This window comes from Larimichthys crocea, chromosome XI (genome assembly GCF_000972845.2).
Source record: "Larimichthys crocea isolate SSNF chromosome XI, L_crocea_2.0, whole genome shotgun sequence".
In the NCBI taxonomy this organism is placed as follows: domain Eukaryota; kingdom Metazoa; phylum Chordata; class Actinopteri; family Sciaenidae; genus Larimichthys; species Larimichthys crocea.
The window spans coordinates 17,372,094-17,389,498 of NC_040021.1; the positions used below are offsets into that span (position 1 = coordinate 17,372,094).

Below are 17,405 nucleotides of genomic sequence, written 5' to 3' on the forward strand. Positions count from 1 at the left end.
AATCTGTCTTTCTGACTGACAGCTCCAACATAAACAGGGCCTGAATGGTCACGAGTGGGAGATTATGAGGGTTTGATGAAAACGGTTACTTCTGGGATTTATCATGGGTGCTGTTGAATCGCTCCATTTCGACCTCCACACATCTGTGAGACACTCGCTGTGCCAGCTTCATGTTTTTTACATGGGTCCTCATGTTATTCTAATCACATGTCTAAGCCATTTGACTATAATCTAATGAGTGGACTCCAAATGGTCAGGTATTATCTTCAGAAAATATACATTTGCAACATTCTTTCAGAACTATTGAGTTATGTGTTTATTTTAAAGGAGGCAGTAAGAATTCAAGCCCTGTTGGCAGAATGTAGGTTGACTTGCAGATGTATATATAGGCTCGTTTTTTATAGACACTTAACTCCAATTAACCTTCATTCTCCTATTTGCCTGTAATCACATTATCCTCTGGTATTTGAGTCTATTTTTCTTTCATCCAAGGGAGGCCGTGTCCTCCTGCTACATGCCCAGAGAACGCCGAGGCAGGGGCAAGAACAGGCTTCTCCTTGTGCTGGATCTCCCAGTTGGCCAGAGAACCCGTCTATGGTTTACTCTCTCTTTCTCTCTGTCTCCCCCCTCCTCACCCTCGGATCTTTCTCAATGCTCTCCTCACGCTCCCTTCTTAGCCCTTTGCTCCTGCTCCCTCGCTGCGTATCTGAGCTTTGCCCTCGGGCCATGTCCAGCACCAGACAACGTCTGATTCATGCCTTTAGTTAGCTGTTGCAGTCAGCTGACGCTATAGTACTATAGCATTTTTGGGCCCGTTGGAGGATTGATTGAATATTCTCCCAGGACGTTGATTAATTCTAGTGTATGGTAATTGTGTGTAAATAAGAAAGTCATTCAAACAAACTGTTTTGATAATTAAAAGCCAAGAATTCTAATTCTAAAAGTTTTTTTAATCTCATCTATCCTACTTTATAGTCTGATGTATGCAGACAGTGAATCATTCTTGTCAAAATAATGATGTAAATGCTGGCTATTAAAGTGAAAACGGACAGTTTGAAACAGAGGCTTGGATCTGTGCCTCTTTCTTTCCCCTGCGCCGCACAAAAACACATTCCAGCTGTCAAATACGCTCATTCATGTACTTCTATATAAAACTGTTTCTGACTACCTGCCTGTCCCCTAAAGCAATTATAGGTGAAGGAGCTCCTTCTCGGCACTTGAACCCCTACAAGCCAAAAAAGGTGCATGTTGAGCTGTCACCCATACCAACACTTTAGTGACATATTTTCCAAACTGATGCATGAATGATGATGCATGGAATTTGCCGTGATTTTGAAAGATTTGGTCAGGCTTGTACTTTACACTTCTACTCCACTGCATTTATTTGACAGCTATGCCTATATGCAAAATATGAAGTGATGATAGAAATTAGGGTTGCAACCATCAGTTTTTTTTTACTTTACTTAATTTTTTACTTTACTTAATTAATCTGACAAATTAATTACTCAATGAGAATACTAAAAGAATTGCCCAGCACAAACTCCCAGAGCTGACAGTGAAGTATTTGGGTGTCTAGTTCTGACCAACTGTCCAAAACCCTAATCCTAAACTAAATATCAGTTTACAGTGATATAAAACAGAGAAGAGCAGTAAATCCCCACTTTTAAGAAGCTGTAAACACAAAAGGGTCATATTTCATATCTGAAAAATGACGACTACATGGTAGTTAAAAGAGCTCCACCTTAAACCAGCTTTAAAGGGCTGCTTAAATTTGACCTATCAGCTATGATAGCCCCAAGATTTCTATTATAAAGGAGCCATTCTACCTTCATGACAAGTACTTTTACTTTGCATACTTAAAGTACATCTAGCTGATAACACTTTCTCTTTAGTACCTTCACATTGTTATGTCGATACTTTTTAGTACCATCACACCAAGTGGGGTACTGGTTACTCATAGCATGTAGCATGTAAAGTCATATGTTGCCATAGAAACTGCATGAAAACTATTTATCAAGCAAACAAGAAGACAAAATGAAGCAAAATGTAAACAGTCAAGATAATGAGGTAAGTGATGGAGAAATGATTCAAACAGCTTCTTCCACTTGCTCTCTGTCTCTCTCTCTCTCACACACACACACACACACACACACACACACACACACACATCTTTGTTTTTTTAGGTTATTCATGTGGATTAGACCATGTAGTATATCTATGCTTTTGTCATCTTGTTAATAAATGTCTGTGTGTATACATACTGGTCTCTTTAATGTTGGACACGATTGAATGCTGCCAACCTCTTCTATGCTGAACTTCAAATGCTGTTGATGTGCTCATTTTGGTTGTAATTATTAATTTAATCATTAATCAGTATTCCGTACAAACAGGTTTGGTGCGTTTTATGAGACTGAAATCCATCAATTATTTGCCTATCATTTCCCTTCTTTACTTATGTAATTAGAGTCATTATTTATTCTTATCTTTTGATATGCTTAAAAGCCAAAGCTACTTGATGGCATCTTCACAGTTTGGTGCCCTATTTTGAACCATTTGGCATCCCCAACACGCTCCAGAAGAAGAAGTAGAACGCGTACATGATAATATCTACCTAAGCGTTAACATTTCAACTGTATTAAAAACAAAAGTTCTTAAAATATATTGTCACAATATGCACTTTTTATGAAGCATTAACTGCCATCCACTCTAAAATAAATTTAACATTACTTCATCTGTCTGAGACATTTTTGGAAACCACTGATCACACTGCAGCTGTGACTCGTGACTTTGTTGCTGTTGGATGTATGTAGAGACTTTGTACAGATCATTTAAGAATAGAAATCATCAGCCATAAACACTGCTTAAAAAAAAAGAAATAATTGTAAATGTACTGTGATAATTAAATGTCAGTGCTGGTGAGATATGTGCTTTTATTCTCTATAAGTTATGTTTACTTATTATTGGCTTCTGTTAACAGTCACTGTATGGGCTTTGCCAAAGAGTAAAACCTGTGAATAAGCCTCCTTTGTAAATGAAGTGCATGGAGGGCAGCCTTCTCTAGGAAGAAGAGAAAAAAAAGAGCTTTTGATCATAGAGATGTCATTATTTCCCAAGAAGCGTTGTACTTGTTTACCTGTGAGGAGCAATGGAGCACTTCACAACCATTTGAATAATGAGACCATTGCAAAAAGATGTTAAAGATAATTGTTACTGTTTCACCTCAGACATTTTTAAAGTTATCGCTGGAAATGCTCACAATTATTTTAAATTGCTTTCCGCTCTGAAAGAAAGAGCAGGTGGCAGATTTCAGGTTGTAAACTGGCCCTTAAACTGTTCAGAATTTTTTTTTAAAAACATCCTCCCAGGGATGTGAATTCACTCTTTTATTATTATCCCCCCCCTTCTTTTTTTAAATAATGTGTATTCAACCTTATATTTAGAGTCTGCTGTAGGGCGCCCATTAAAATCATCACCCTGTTTAAAACTTTGTTTTAAAGGGATTCGTCACCCCCAAAGGTTGACAAGACAAGTGCACAAGGTCAGAGAGAGACACGGCGAACAACAGGCAGTGAACTAGAAAGAAACATGGCAGCCATGAATAATGCATGTATAAAAGGTTTATCTAATGGCACTCTTAAAACTTTAAAAGTTGATCTTTGCTTTCAGCTGGAGATGCTCCGTCTCTTTCTAACTTCATCCTCAGAACTCAGCTTGAGAGAAGCTCTGATTGGTTTAATTATGTTTGCAGTGATTAAGCATCTTAATGGTACTCATTACAATATGAGACATGAATCACAATCATTCTCAGATATGACATTTGGGGAATTTCTTTTCTTGTTCTTTTCACAAGCCGCAGAATCCACCAAAACTATGCACACAAAAACACACACTGACTGACAATTTAAAGAGGGACACTTACCGTCTTTGGACACTTGGTGGTCATGGCAGGGTCAAGGAAGAACAGAGACGCAGACAGAGTAGGAGAGCGGCGACCTCACGGCATTACACTCACATCCCAGCTCTCCCTGACACGAGGACAAGACCGACGGGGCTCGTTAACTTGAAAGCTCGGATGGAGGGCGGCGGGTTCGCCGGAGTGTGTCAAGAGGAAACTGCAGGCACCAGTCAGTCAGGCCGCTGAGAGACGGCGAGAGGGCAAGAACGAGGCAGACAAAAGCAGAGAGAATTCAAACACGCCAGCGCTTTCTTCTTTTCTCTTTCTCCTCCTCGCTTTCTCTGGTGTAACTTAACCCCCGAAGAGCAGACGCACGGAACCAGTTCCAGACCTGTCCTGCACCAACGGCTGCCTCTCCCCCTTCTCTCTCCGTTTTCTCTCTTCTCTCTCTCTGTTTTTTTTTTTGGTATCATTTAACTCTTGATTCCATGGCCCCGGCGATGAGCTCACCGCAGGCTCAAGTTTCAGCGCCTTTACTGGAATGCAAGGGCAGTCGCACAGAGAGGCAGAGGTGCTGGAGAGGTCAAAGGCTACTGGGGTAGTGTGTAGGAACATAGTGGAGAGGGGTGTCTGTCATCTAGGGGAGTTCCAGTGGAGGGATATCTGAGGGGCCTGGAGTGCCGAGAACAAAACAGGAGTTACAGGGGTCACGGGTTACGGAAGTTGCGGGGCCCGGGCAGTGTTTGACAGCTCTAGAGGTTGTGGACTTGAGGACTCTGAGTACATTTACACGCTCAAATACACACACACACACGGACAACCTCTCTTAAGTGCTAGATTTATTGCTCACTTAAAGAGTAGGGTGTTTTCCTCAGGGGGAAAAAGGCTTCTTTTTCTTCCTTTGTGGAGTTGCTGTTTTCACATTTTTGCAGTCTTGGGTCAGAGATATGAATTATACACTTAAAACATACATAACTAATAAAGGGTGACCACAATCACAGGAATAACAATGCTTTTACAATCACGATAGGAAGTAAAAATTGGAATAATTAGATGAAATGAAAATAAATAACGGATACAAATAGGCTCCCGCTGAAAGGCAAGAATGTGTCAAGGACATCAGCAACAGTAAAAGTACAAGAACACAGAATACAGGGAAGCAGCTCCACAGTTTGAAGGAAACAGCTAACAATGTGGGACCCCTTCATGGAGCTTTTATTGGACTTTATTTTTATTTCATTTCCTCCTTTTCAAGCCTGTTTTTCTTCCGAAATGTCACCTTTCACGACACTACAGTTGTCACTTTATCCCTGCCCCCTCACCTTTCAGTGCACAGCAACTGCCAGCTAGCTAACATTAGATCCTGTTGGCAACCAGACAGTGTGACACTGTTTGTTTTTGCTCTTCATGGTGTGTGTGTGTAGGTGTGTGTGTGTGTGTGTGTGTTTGTCTTTCTCTGTAGAGCATTTTTAAAAATCTTAATGCTGCCAAGGTAACTAACCAAACTTACTGCTACCATTAACACTGGCTCTCTTGTGCAAGCCACGGTAGCAAGTTAGTTGGCTAGGTACCAACTAGGTACCTAGGAATTGAATAAAAGCACAGGCTACTGTCTGTTTAAAGAGAGAAACTAAACATATTTCAATTCAGTTCAACAATATGACTGCAGAATGACTCAGTTTCAACAAAGAGCTGAACATCACAGCTTTCATGAAGGATTTATTGCAGATTTCTGTGCTAAACTATTACCCAATAAACTGGAAACCATGGACTGTATGTTGTGAACGTGTCAGAGAAGTGTTAAACACACTGTTTTCATATAGAGGCTATAAATTATATACTTTGACTGAATCGACTTCCCAGTGTTGACAGTGTGTTCTGTGGACTGTCCAGACTGACACGGCCACTGTTCATGGTTGTCAGCATCTTGCTGTTGTTTTTTCCAGTGTACTTTTCTGATGCTTTGAGCACATTTCATTTACTTCCCTCATAACAGTGTGGACACATAAATCTTAGGAACTACCAGAAAATAGCAAAACTATGTTCTTTTTGTCATTTGAGTGAAGTGACCCCTTTTTTTCTTGAGGCCACTGCATTATATTGAAGGGTATCCATGTTTTACAAAGACGCAACAATTCCGACCATGAGCAAGCTCTTGGTAACAGTGGCAAGGAAAAACTTATTTTTAACAGGTTGAAACCTCAAGCTTATATATGCTTGCGTGTGTATATACTGTGTGTGTGTGTGTACATATATAAACACAAAATATAGCTTGCTCATGGTGGGAATTGTTTGGTCTTTGTAAATAACATTATAAAGAATACAAAGAGTATATAAGTGTCATGACATGAGATAACTTTTGTTATGATTTGGTGCTTTATAAATAAAATTTAATTACTTCATATTTTTAGGTTCTGTGTTTTTTAATACATCTTTATGTAAAAACAGTGGCAAGTGTCTGCACGTTACCTTCTGACTCTATTTTTTTTTTTTCTTTCTCCGAGCTGTAGCTTGATATGTAAATGTTGACGATTACCTGTCGGCGACACCTGTTTTTTTTTTTTTTTTTGTGCATTTGCATGCGCTCCCATAAAGTGATGCAAAGATATTGCAGGTACACAGCACACTAATTATATGGTGTTTGGGCCACCTGTGGCGATGGTGCAGAGGTGTGAGGAAGGTGGGGGTGTTCTTTCCTGGCTAACTTAACAATACAAGCCAATTACTTCAAATAAAATAAAAAAAAGAAAAGGCAGAGAACAAAGTGACGCCTTTAAAGATGCCATCGAGCTGACTTTCCCTCTCTCATACCGCAGCATGACAAAAATAACTGTGGCTAATTGAAGCAGCCTGGCATTTATTTGTTTATTGTTTTTGCCGGTCGACGTTGTGCTGTTTACTTCCCTCTCTTCTGCAGCTTGGGCGAAGCTTTGAACTGCAACTCTGCCAGGCCCAGCGCTGCTCCAGCCGTTGGGAATGTGTGGTCTTTATTAAGTAGAGGAAGTGTGCGAACGAGCACTGCAGGCCCAACATCTCAGGAATCTTGATCCTTTTTCCCCCTTTGGCACTTTTCACAAGCGGGGCCAGCTAATCGCTTACACTGATAGCAGGGTTCTGTAAGAGGCCCTGGTTCTTGAAGAAAAGAGGCTTGGGGGGTGGTGGTGGACGATGTGCAGCACTCTCTCTCCCCAGCCTCCCCTCCTGGTTTGTGTACAGTGCTGGGGAGTAGGCTTGCATACTGTTTGTGCAGATGAGTGTCGGAGCGGGCACACCCTCTGCGGGCCTGTTCCCATGGGAACGGCAGTGATAGTGAACAGCTTGTTTTTGTGTTTTTTGGCAATGTTGCCACTGCTGGAATACTGACAGGCTCTGGGGAGGTCTGATATGCAAAAACGTTGCCAGGTAGGCATTATACGAGAAGAATGTTTTCCCTTTGACTCTCTCCTGTGCGCTTTTCCATCTACGCCGAGTTATCTGGGCACACGGCGGCTTCAGTGGAATTCATTGTTTTTCTCCTATCGCTGGCCGATGTTGATCAAATGGAGTTTATGTTTCAGAGCTCACTTCATGCCACGAGCTGACAGGCTGAACTTGTTCTTGAGGGTTCACAATCCTCAGGTGGATCACAAGATCCGTTTTAGTCAAATGACTTCAGGTTAGTGTTACAGTCTCCACATGCTTGGCCGACAGACTATTGGCTTTGGTTTTGACCTTTTCTTGTCTCCAAGGGAATTCCATACTGCGCAAACAGGAAAATAAGTTTCTTCTAAAAATCTCCCCTTTCCATAAAATTCCAAACGATAACATCACTCCATGGGTTAGCTGACTTCATTAGCATATTTGTAATTGTAAACCTCTTGTCATTAAAAAAAAAAAAAAAAAAACTACACAGGTGAGGAACAGTGAAGTCTTCAAACTTATTTGCACTGGCTCTGGATCTGCACGTTCAGCTGTGAACAAGAGTTGTGTCGCAGCACAAATAAAAGGAAAAATGTATAAAAGCGTCAAATTATTCTTTTAAAGATCTCAAACTGTGATGAAAATAAAAATATGCTCCTGCAGCTTTATGAAAACCACCTAAAGATTAATGTTGGACAAACAAAATCAATCGCCATCTGCTTCCAGGAACAAAGAACATCCCCTGCTGCCCTTCACACATCAAAGAGGACTAACCTATATATTCTTTTATATATTTTTATTTTTATAAATATTAGGCACACACAGAGCAAAGGGAGCTAGAAATGAAATTAAAGTGTATGTTTATTGTGCAAACGACTACCTCACTTTATAGTGTTTGGATTCCTAAATGAAAACATACTCCAGGAAAACCTTCACCAGGCTTCTTGCTGAGAGAGAGAGCTGCACCGAGAGCGCATGCCTCTGCTCTCCTGCCGCCCTCTCGCCTGGGACGGCGGGGTAATTACATCATTTGGACTTGGAATGAAAGCACTTTACAAGCGAAAGTAAGTGAAATGCTTTATTGCTCACGGAATTGCCAATTAAAAAGCAACACCTGGAACGCAGAGGCACGGCTAAAGCAGCCCTCTCCCCCGTGACAGCCCCTGAAACCGGCTGGTCCCCAGCTCCACGGAGGCCCCTAGAGAATGTTTTTCTTTCCATCTTTTTTTTTCCCCCCTCGTCTTTATTTGTGAAAAGTTGCCGACAATGCACCTTCACATTGGCTTACATAGCCCATAAGTCACCAACGCCTGACGTGCTCTTAAATGTATTAATAAAGCCCATTTCCTTGGTAGAGCATATGGCACAGCTACAATATAAACCAGCTCAGGGCACGCTCCTGAGAAAGAAAACAGTAATGATTCTCTCCAGCACCCAATCTACACTACAGTAGGTGCCCCCCATCCAACACACACACACACACACACACATTCAAACTGGTCCAGACTTGTCCAGTCCCAGATGTGTCCTATTTTGAGGTCTGTTTCCCCCCAAGAGAGAGAAACAGACCAAACTGAACAAACAGAAAGGTGGAGAAAAGAAAAATGTCTTTCATATTTCATTCACGGCTCCTCCAGAACACCAACTGATCACTACCCATGGTTTACAAGGGACTCTTGTTTTATAAGACCATGTTACCACTGGATGAATCAGATGACTTCAAGGCTCCTCTGTAAGGCTGTGCTTGTACTGAGCTGAATGCTGAGGTCAATGCACACTGCTGTTATGGTGAATTCTTTATTTAACTCACCTGTTCAGATGATATTAAGGTTTAAAGTTGTGCATAATTAACAACATGACCACTTATTTAAGCACCATTCAGCCTGCCACAGGTCCACTGATGATCCTCGATTGCCTCTATTCCATTAAACCATGGTGGACCAACAGACCAACCTACACTACTGCCATTTCTAGAGCCATGTAGCATGAAAAAGTGAGAAAAGGAAAATAAATAACTGAACCACATGTTTGTGAATCAGAGCAAAAAAAAAAATACAACCATCCTCTGCCCTCTGACTTGCTCTCTCCTGGTCTTTTGCCTAAACAGTAGCTGACTGACACGTTTACCACACCCCTGCTTCCCACTCTGCCCGAGCACAAACTGTGACACCCGCAGAAAAGATTAAGATCAGCCCACACTGCCATGACGACACCGGTGACAACGATGCTGACAGGCGATACCATGACGACAGCAGTCATAGATACACATTTGTGGTGTCAGAAAGTAGGCCTTATTTACTTTGCAAATGTCTTTACCGGCAGTGTTGGCTTATTACTTTTGAGCCTGACTGACATAGTCTTATGGAAAATAAATGGGCAGAACCACATTTAATGCATGGTGTATTACTTAGGATACTGGTTCTGTCCCTGAGGGGAGACATGAAAGGAGATGGATATGTCTGTACGATAAGAGGTATTGTCATGAATGAGAGTGAAAGGCATGAGTAAAACCCTGAATAGGGCTCATAGCCCCTTTGTAAAGCCAAAGTGTCTCTTGCAAATTCAGAGCCGGCAGCCAAGGATAATGTGCCTCTCATATCCAAATAATGGCTGCTGTGCTTTGCACATCCTTATAAGATCCTGGCTGCACAGTTTATCAAGTCCACTGTTATCACTTGTTAAGCCTGCACTGATTCCAGGGTTTTATATAAAAGCACAGTCACGTTTCCTTTGTGCTTTCTCTTTCATTAAATACTGCTGGGGGCAGAAGTAAGCTCCTTCATGCGTGGTTTACGTCAAAGTATTTGTACAGTGACTGGTTAGAGGCAATTTCGTGTGCTCAGATTTATAATTGTGGGAAGAGAGAGGTCTCAGCTGAAATACAAGAATTGTAAGCGGAGCTTATCTTTTGATGAGCCATGTGAGGACTCTATCGCCTCAAACCTTTCCGAATGACACATACTGTAAGCAGCTGGAGACAGGATCTGAGTAACCTACAGTCTGGATTTAAGTTGGTGTGAGCATGCTCTCTATAGCTTATTTTATATAATCATACATAAGCAGCTGGATGAATGGATGTAATTTTGAGTGCTTAGTGAAAAGAGGAGCATTTGAGGTCTGCACAATGCTCAGGAGCAAAACGTGCATGCTAGTAACTGCAAAGTAATGTTATGTTAATGTTATGGTAAGGTTAGCAGGAGAAACCGTCTCAAACTCGGTTTGATTGATGTGAGCTGCAGATGCTCGTAGTAGCTGAGCAAAAGCTGCAATAATCGTTTCTGAAATCGTCTTTAACTGCGGCTAAATCGTCCACATGCGACCTTCTCTTAATAGAACGGAGGGGAAAAAAAACTAAAGTGACCCGAGCCCATAAAGTCTCGATACATTACCCTTGTGCTCTGAGCGTGCCTGGCACTAATGCCCCACCTGTAGCACTGCAGCCTCTGCCAGCATGTCTGACTCAGGAGTAATATCCATTTTGACTTAGTGAAATATTCATTGGCACACCTTGGGTGCACCAGAGGAGGTGTATAGTGTATAAGGATATGGCAGCAGTGTCGGTATACCCCCTTGGAAATGGAGGTGCGCGGTGAATCATCGTAAAAAAACGCAGAGCCTGGATGCGTTATCAGTCCAGGTGAGGAAAGCGGAAAGGAAAAACTCACATTTATAATTCAATTTACGCTTTGTGGTTTGTACAAATATACGCAATCTTATGAAGTAAAACAGGTACTGTGTTTGTCCACTGTTACTGATGAGAGAGATGGGAAGCAGACCTTAGCAGGTCTCTATTGCACTATTTCATTTTTCCCTTATCTCCCGTATATAACTTATTTTTCATTTAAGCTGCATTTGAAATAGGTTATAATAATAATGACATTTGTCATTCAAATTCCCTGCTGTTCTTTAACCACTACATGGCTATGGACTATTCAGTAACATTCTATATCCCATCTCTCACAGTTTAGAGACCTACCTATTTGTTCAACTTCCACCTGCTGACTTAATGCGTGGTTGCGCTCACACACACTTTTCCTGTACAATGAGGACTTATTACAGCATTTTACAAGTGCTCACATCCAAATAAAGTGATTTGGACCATTTGACTGAACATTTTACAACCTTTGTGATCATCTGACTGCTCATGTCTCTTGCCCTGTTGGACATCACTATGTACTCAGAGCTAAGCAGTCACTCTAGTGAATATAGTTATTATAAATGATTAAAATGGTGGCCAAAAGTAAGATGCATGTTTTATTTAGCTATATTTCTGTACTGAACATGGACAATAAAGATACATTTAAAAATCAGCAATGCAACAGATGTACATGGGGCATCCAGCATAAACTAATTTGCAGCATCTGTTCAATCCAGGTTAAAACTAAACAACAAATTGGTGCCACAGATTTAAGATAAACACAGAACATATAAAAACAGATTGTGTGGATGTATATTGTATATGCACAATTTTCTATGCATTATACATGACTGTGTGTGCATTATAAATAAAGACTTACTGTAATGTATTGCATGTAGGACCTTTGTGCACTATTATCTTTGAGGTTTGTTCTTGTTGTCAAATTACAGGCTTGGTTATTGATTGGTTAGCCTCAGACAGACAATTTCCTAAATTGGAACTTTCCTTTAAAATTGCATACACTCCAACTCAAAGAGGAAAATAGTGAGAAATGACACGAGTGCGATTCGTCACAGTGCCATCTGGATACTACTCGCAATCCACCTGGTGTGTCCTGTCCAAATGTTTATCCCTAAAACATTAGTTCAGCTGTCTTGTCATCTCTGCAGACTCCCTTAAACACACACAGGCAGCAAAGAAGTGTACATTTCTCCCTGAGATACAGCATGATTTACATGTGAGAACTACTTTACAGGAAACTCCACCTTCATGTGGCGTACTCTTGACTCAGACCGATGCTGTGTGCACACCGCAACACTCCAAACAACGCAAGAAAAGAGGGGGGAAAGTAGCACTTTAAACATCTGGCTGTGGACGAGTATCATCATTACAGAGTGAGCAAGTTGCAATGAAGCGTAGCTAGAGGTTTGAGATTTTTGAAGACAAAGGTCATCCGCTAAACGATACCCTCTCTCGTATCCTCAAGTGTCTGTAAACATTCAAACCGGCAGAGATTTTTCCATCGCCTGACACCACTAAGGTTGATTTTATGTAAACACATCCTGGGAACGCAAGAAAAATGGGATACCATCCACTTTTTCTTTTTTCACACTGTTGTAAAGTGAATCCCGACTCTCAAAAATCCACAAGCGGTGCATTGTCTCGCCGTGTCGGCACGCACACATGCATATATGCAGCCCAGAATGGGAACAGTGCCGTGAACCGAAGCCAGCTCTGGGGTTTCGTTCCTAAAACATGCAGAATATGGGCAAGGTACATGCAGTGTTCTCATGGCATGCATTACACAGTAGTTTGAGTGATGGGACGCTTATAGCTGCAGTTTAAATGTGATTTTGGGTCAGCTCTGAGAAAAACGATGCGAGTGAAGTGCTGCTCCTGTTTTACCATTTGGCTGCTTGCCTGTCGTCCGATATGCTCTGTGTCCCATGTTTCCACGGCTCGATAGACGACCTCGCGCTCCCCCTCCTTCTCTCCTCCTCCTCCTACGCCCAACCTGGGCTTGGCACCACCAGCTGTTGAATGCATCAGGCCCCAAAATGGCTCCTCAGCTGCTGCTGTGGTACACGGAGAAAAAGCCTGACAGACTGAGCAGCTGCTGGGCTGAAACAGGGCAAGGTCACTTTGACATGAAATTTATCACTAGTACCTGTTAAAACATTACTTAGTACCACAGTTATTAGATCAGTCCATCTCAGGAGTGTTTTTACTATACTTATTTGGGCTTTTTTCTCAAGCTAAAAATTTGTTCAAAATTTGTTCACATTTTCTGAATAGACAATATTTGCCCCCATGTAACAAATGTGCCTGCAGCCCTTCAAATATGTCAAATGCCTCATTAAAACATCTCCATTTTACTTAATTACCACTCTTTTCTAATAGGATTAGCATAACTTGTAATCAGACTGATGTAATTATGAAATCTTGTCACTCTCCAATCCTGTTAACCGCTGTGGCAGTGCAGAGATAAGGAATGGGCAGCTGATTTATTGTTGCTGTTCGCACAATGAATGTTGCCCTGTGGCAGTATACTCCCGCACCACTCCCATCTTAGAGTCTTAAAGCGCGGCTGTGTCTAATAAACCAATCAATGGTGTCAAGTTCATTGGAGCATGTGGTGCAAAGCGATTTGATGTCATTTGCTGTTCGCCAATCTTCCCAGAGGGTGAAGCTACGAATCAGATTCAGTTTACTCAGTTGGTGGATAGATTAGTGATTCGCAACCAGGGGATACTTGCACCCCTGGGGGTGATTCAACAGCTGCCAGGGGGTACGTGGAGAGACTGTGGAGGAGCTCTGACGTTATGATATGATTAAAAACACTTAAAACACCTTAAAAACTGTTCAAATGAACACATTTGTAAGAAATGTGGTGTTGAAGGGGTTACTTGAGCTCACTTGGGGATATGTCAAACAAAAAAGTTGGGAACCACTGCATTAACCTAACCAGACATCAGTATAGGAGCTTTAGACTGACTGGCCCATTTATGAATGAATGCTAAGGAGACCGACAATTTCCCTCCTTGGACTAATCCTTTCCAACTCTATTTGATTGACTTCAACAACTCCTTCCCACCCACCCACTCCATCCCGCCGGTGCTAAAAGGGTGTTTCCTGACAACTGAGGTCGTTTTACATTTATGCGTTAAGGTTTTAAGGCCAGGCCTTAGGTTTAAAATTTATTGGCTATTGTATAATGTTTCATGCAGGAGTCTGGGCGACTTTGCCTTGTGTTTAGCCGTCGGGCCCACACTCAGGAAAAAGCCAATGTATTTTGATAGCAGTGAGAGTTGAAGCTGTCAGAGGCTCAGCCTGAGGGAACCTCACCTTTTGCATTTCTGACTGATTGCGTAAACCTCTGTCACACAACAAAAGTGGCTCTGTGAGGTCGTCTGCACTGTAATTAACTCTAACTGTACCTTGGCAGATTATTTTTTACACAACCACCAAGGTTGCAGTTTATCGAATATTAACCTCCTCTGTGGCGCACAGTGCTAATTTGTGAGGTTAATGTGTATGATTTATGCCTTTAGAACATGTATTTACACACAGCATCCTGTGAGGTTGGAAAACATCCAACAAGGATTTTCCTGGGTGAAAGTTCTTGAGATAATTTCAAAAGCTTGAGGGGAGATTAAAAATTCAGGTGTTTTTTCCACTAACTTGAAAAAAGGCTGCAGCCTTCTTCTTAGAGTAAATCAAGCTTAAGGCGGCAATTTGCATGATTTTACTTTGAAGATATTTCATGTAACCTTTCGAGGGAAGGACAATATTGCCGTGGGACGATATTATCGCGATATTCTTAATTGCCCGTACAAATGTCCAAAAAACACATATATTGAAATCATTTAATGAAATCTTGTGATTTTTTTTTTTTATCATACTAAAACATTAGAAGCCAAAATCTTCAAAATGAAACTTTCACATTAAAGGGGCAAGCAATTGGCACAGAAAGAGAGTTTATTTTAAATGAACAAAATATGTAAAGAAAATTTGTTTACATATTTTGTTCATTTTGATCGTAATTTTTATCGCGTAAAATTTCACCACAATTTACCGCAATACCGGTAACCATTACATCCCTAACACCGAAGTGGTGTGTTTTGTTCTCTTGCCGTGACTTTATTCAGCAGATTCATATCTGCTCTGATTAGTGTGTTTCTTTTGAATGTACTTTAAATGCAGTGCTTGTTTTCTATCTGAGCTCCTAACTCCTCCACAGTAATATTTCCTTTCGGCTTGACTCCTGACAACTTCTCCTTTGTTGCCATCACTCTCCTCCATCTTACTCGCAGCAAAGCTCATCAGGGGAACTATGAGAAAATGCCCTGCAGGTTTTCCTGTCTACACAGTCTCACAATAAACCTTGGATGTCGGTGTTAAAAATGCAGACAAACACACATCTGCTTACAGTATATATCAGACACTGACAGACGCAGAGATTGCGCAGTCAGTACGCACACAGCATAACCCATGATCCAGTTATGACACGCGCACACACTAATTAGTCATATGACAAGCAATGTGTGTGTCACCACACATATGTCAAGTCAGGAAAAACCTCTTGTTAAAGTCTGATGATATATGGATTCAAATTACCCCTTAACTCTCCCCTATCTACCCATCTAGATAAACAGGAAATCAGGTTTTTGCGGTGGTAGAAATGTGAAACGAAGCCAAGCTGATCTGTAATTTTGTTTATTGCAGGGCTGCATTAGGCTCTGCACAAGCTGCTTATTTTGGTTTCTTGCGGCCTTTTTTAAGCCCCCCCCTTTTTTTTATCTTTCCACTCACTTTTTCTCGCTGACTCTTGTACTTTATTATCAAGCTTCATTGGCTCATTGTGTCGTCCCAAGGTGAGCAGAGCATTTTACAGTTTTGTACCCAGGTAAACCATTTTAAAAACCTCTGATCTGCCACACACACACACACAGACACACACACACACAGGAGTAAATTACATGGTCCGGATGTGTGTGTTCCTGTGAAAGCAGCTATTATTGTCCTTTTTTTTACATCGCAAACACAATTATGCAAAGGTTTATTTTGGATCTATTTTCTAACATTACTTTGAAATCACTGCTGGGAATTTGTGTGTGTTTTTTTTCTGAAAGAGTTAACCTTGCAATTTAATTTTGATCAGTTTTTTTCTGAAAGAGTTAACCTTGCAATTTAATTTTGATCAGTTTTACAAAGTGAAAACAATAGTGAAATGTTTGTTTTTGTTAGCATTAGTTAAAATGATCCAATTCAATTGCACAGATTGACCACTAAAAAGATTAACCATCAGCAGAATTCTGTCAAACTAATACAATGTTCCTCTTCTAAAAAAATATGAGTTTCTTTGAATGTGTTTATTAGTTTATTATTCACTTTGTGAACATCAGAGAATAATACACCCAGGCTTCTTTTTTTGTATAGGAAGAAAGGTCCTTGAAGCCAAAACAACTCAAACTGTGAACAGGCTATGCAGCTTTAAGAGCTGAAAAAGAGGAAATATCCAAAGATTTTGAAAGCTGTCAGCCTGATTGTAGAACAACAGTGTGTCTCCCATAGTTTCTCTCTGCAGTACATACATAATTGACAAATGCAGCCAGGAAACTCAGGTTCTGGCTCAGACTAGGCATATATTGAAATTTGCATTACAGATCATGCTTTACTGGAGAAATGAAAGGGGCCAATTATTCCATTTGAAGATTGCATGACAGTTTCATAGTTTGAGACAATCTCGACTATAGCAATTAAAAAACTTTTCTAACTTAAGTTAACAGCTTCAACATCACTGATTTGTAACGGTACACTATGTAACTCCAGGTATAGTCTCCCCTGAGAAGGACATAATGCTTTATGGGGGACTAAATGGGCCCAAATTCAAAATACCTAATGTTGCTTTAAAGTAAACCACTTTTTCAGCCAAGTCTCTGTGATGTAAAGTGAGACTAACTTTAAAGGCACAGCCTTACTTGGTCTGGCCTGGTGTGACCTGTAGCTTTTAGCTAAAGTTAGCAAATGCTAACATTCTTTAGTTACTGCTTCAGGTCAGACACCAATTCTTTTCTCCACTTGTGCATCCACCATTAACTTGTAGGTGTCCTTTGTGGCACAGTGATCACTGTTACACAGACTTCCTTTAAAGTTAATAACTTTATGATCAAAATATATATTTAAAAAAATGTATTTATTAACAATATCAAATTATTATGTGTAATAATAATTAGTAGTCACAAGCCCACAGAGAGTGAAACTTGTTGTGTTTTGATTTTACAGCCAGCGAGTTCACTGTTTTGGTTATCAGCAGCAGACAGAAAACAGTTTAAAAACTGCTATGCCACCAGATCATTTAGTTGCGAGTCAGGACTTGGTGGAGACCAAAAAAAGAGCTATTCATACATTCATCATGTGAATATGTCTGCTGGATGTGCCAAAGTGTTATAAAATCACAACATCATCTCATTT

At 40.8% G+C, this 17,405-nt stretch overlaps 1 protein-coding gene across 1 annotated transcript in view; it reads right to left on the minus strand.

Annotated features, from left to right (window-relative positions):
• The window catches only part of flrt2 (fibronectin leucine rich transmembrane protein 2), a 43,804-nt gene extending 38,876 nt beyond the window's left edge, over positions 1-4,928 (minus strand). The window contains exon 1 of the mRNA XM_010732704.3: positions 3,920-4,928. The gene's annotated coding sequence lies outside the window, so the exon portion shown is untranslated. The remainder of the gene's footprint in view (positions 1-3,919) is intronic.
• Positions 4,929-17,405: the final 12,477 nt, after the last annotated feature.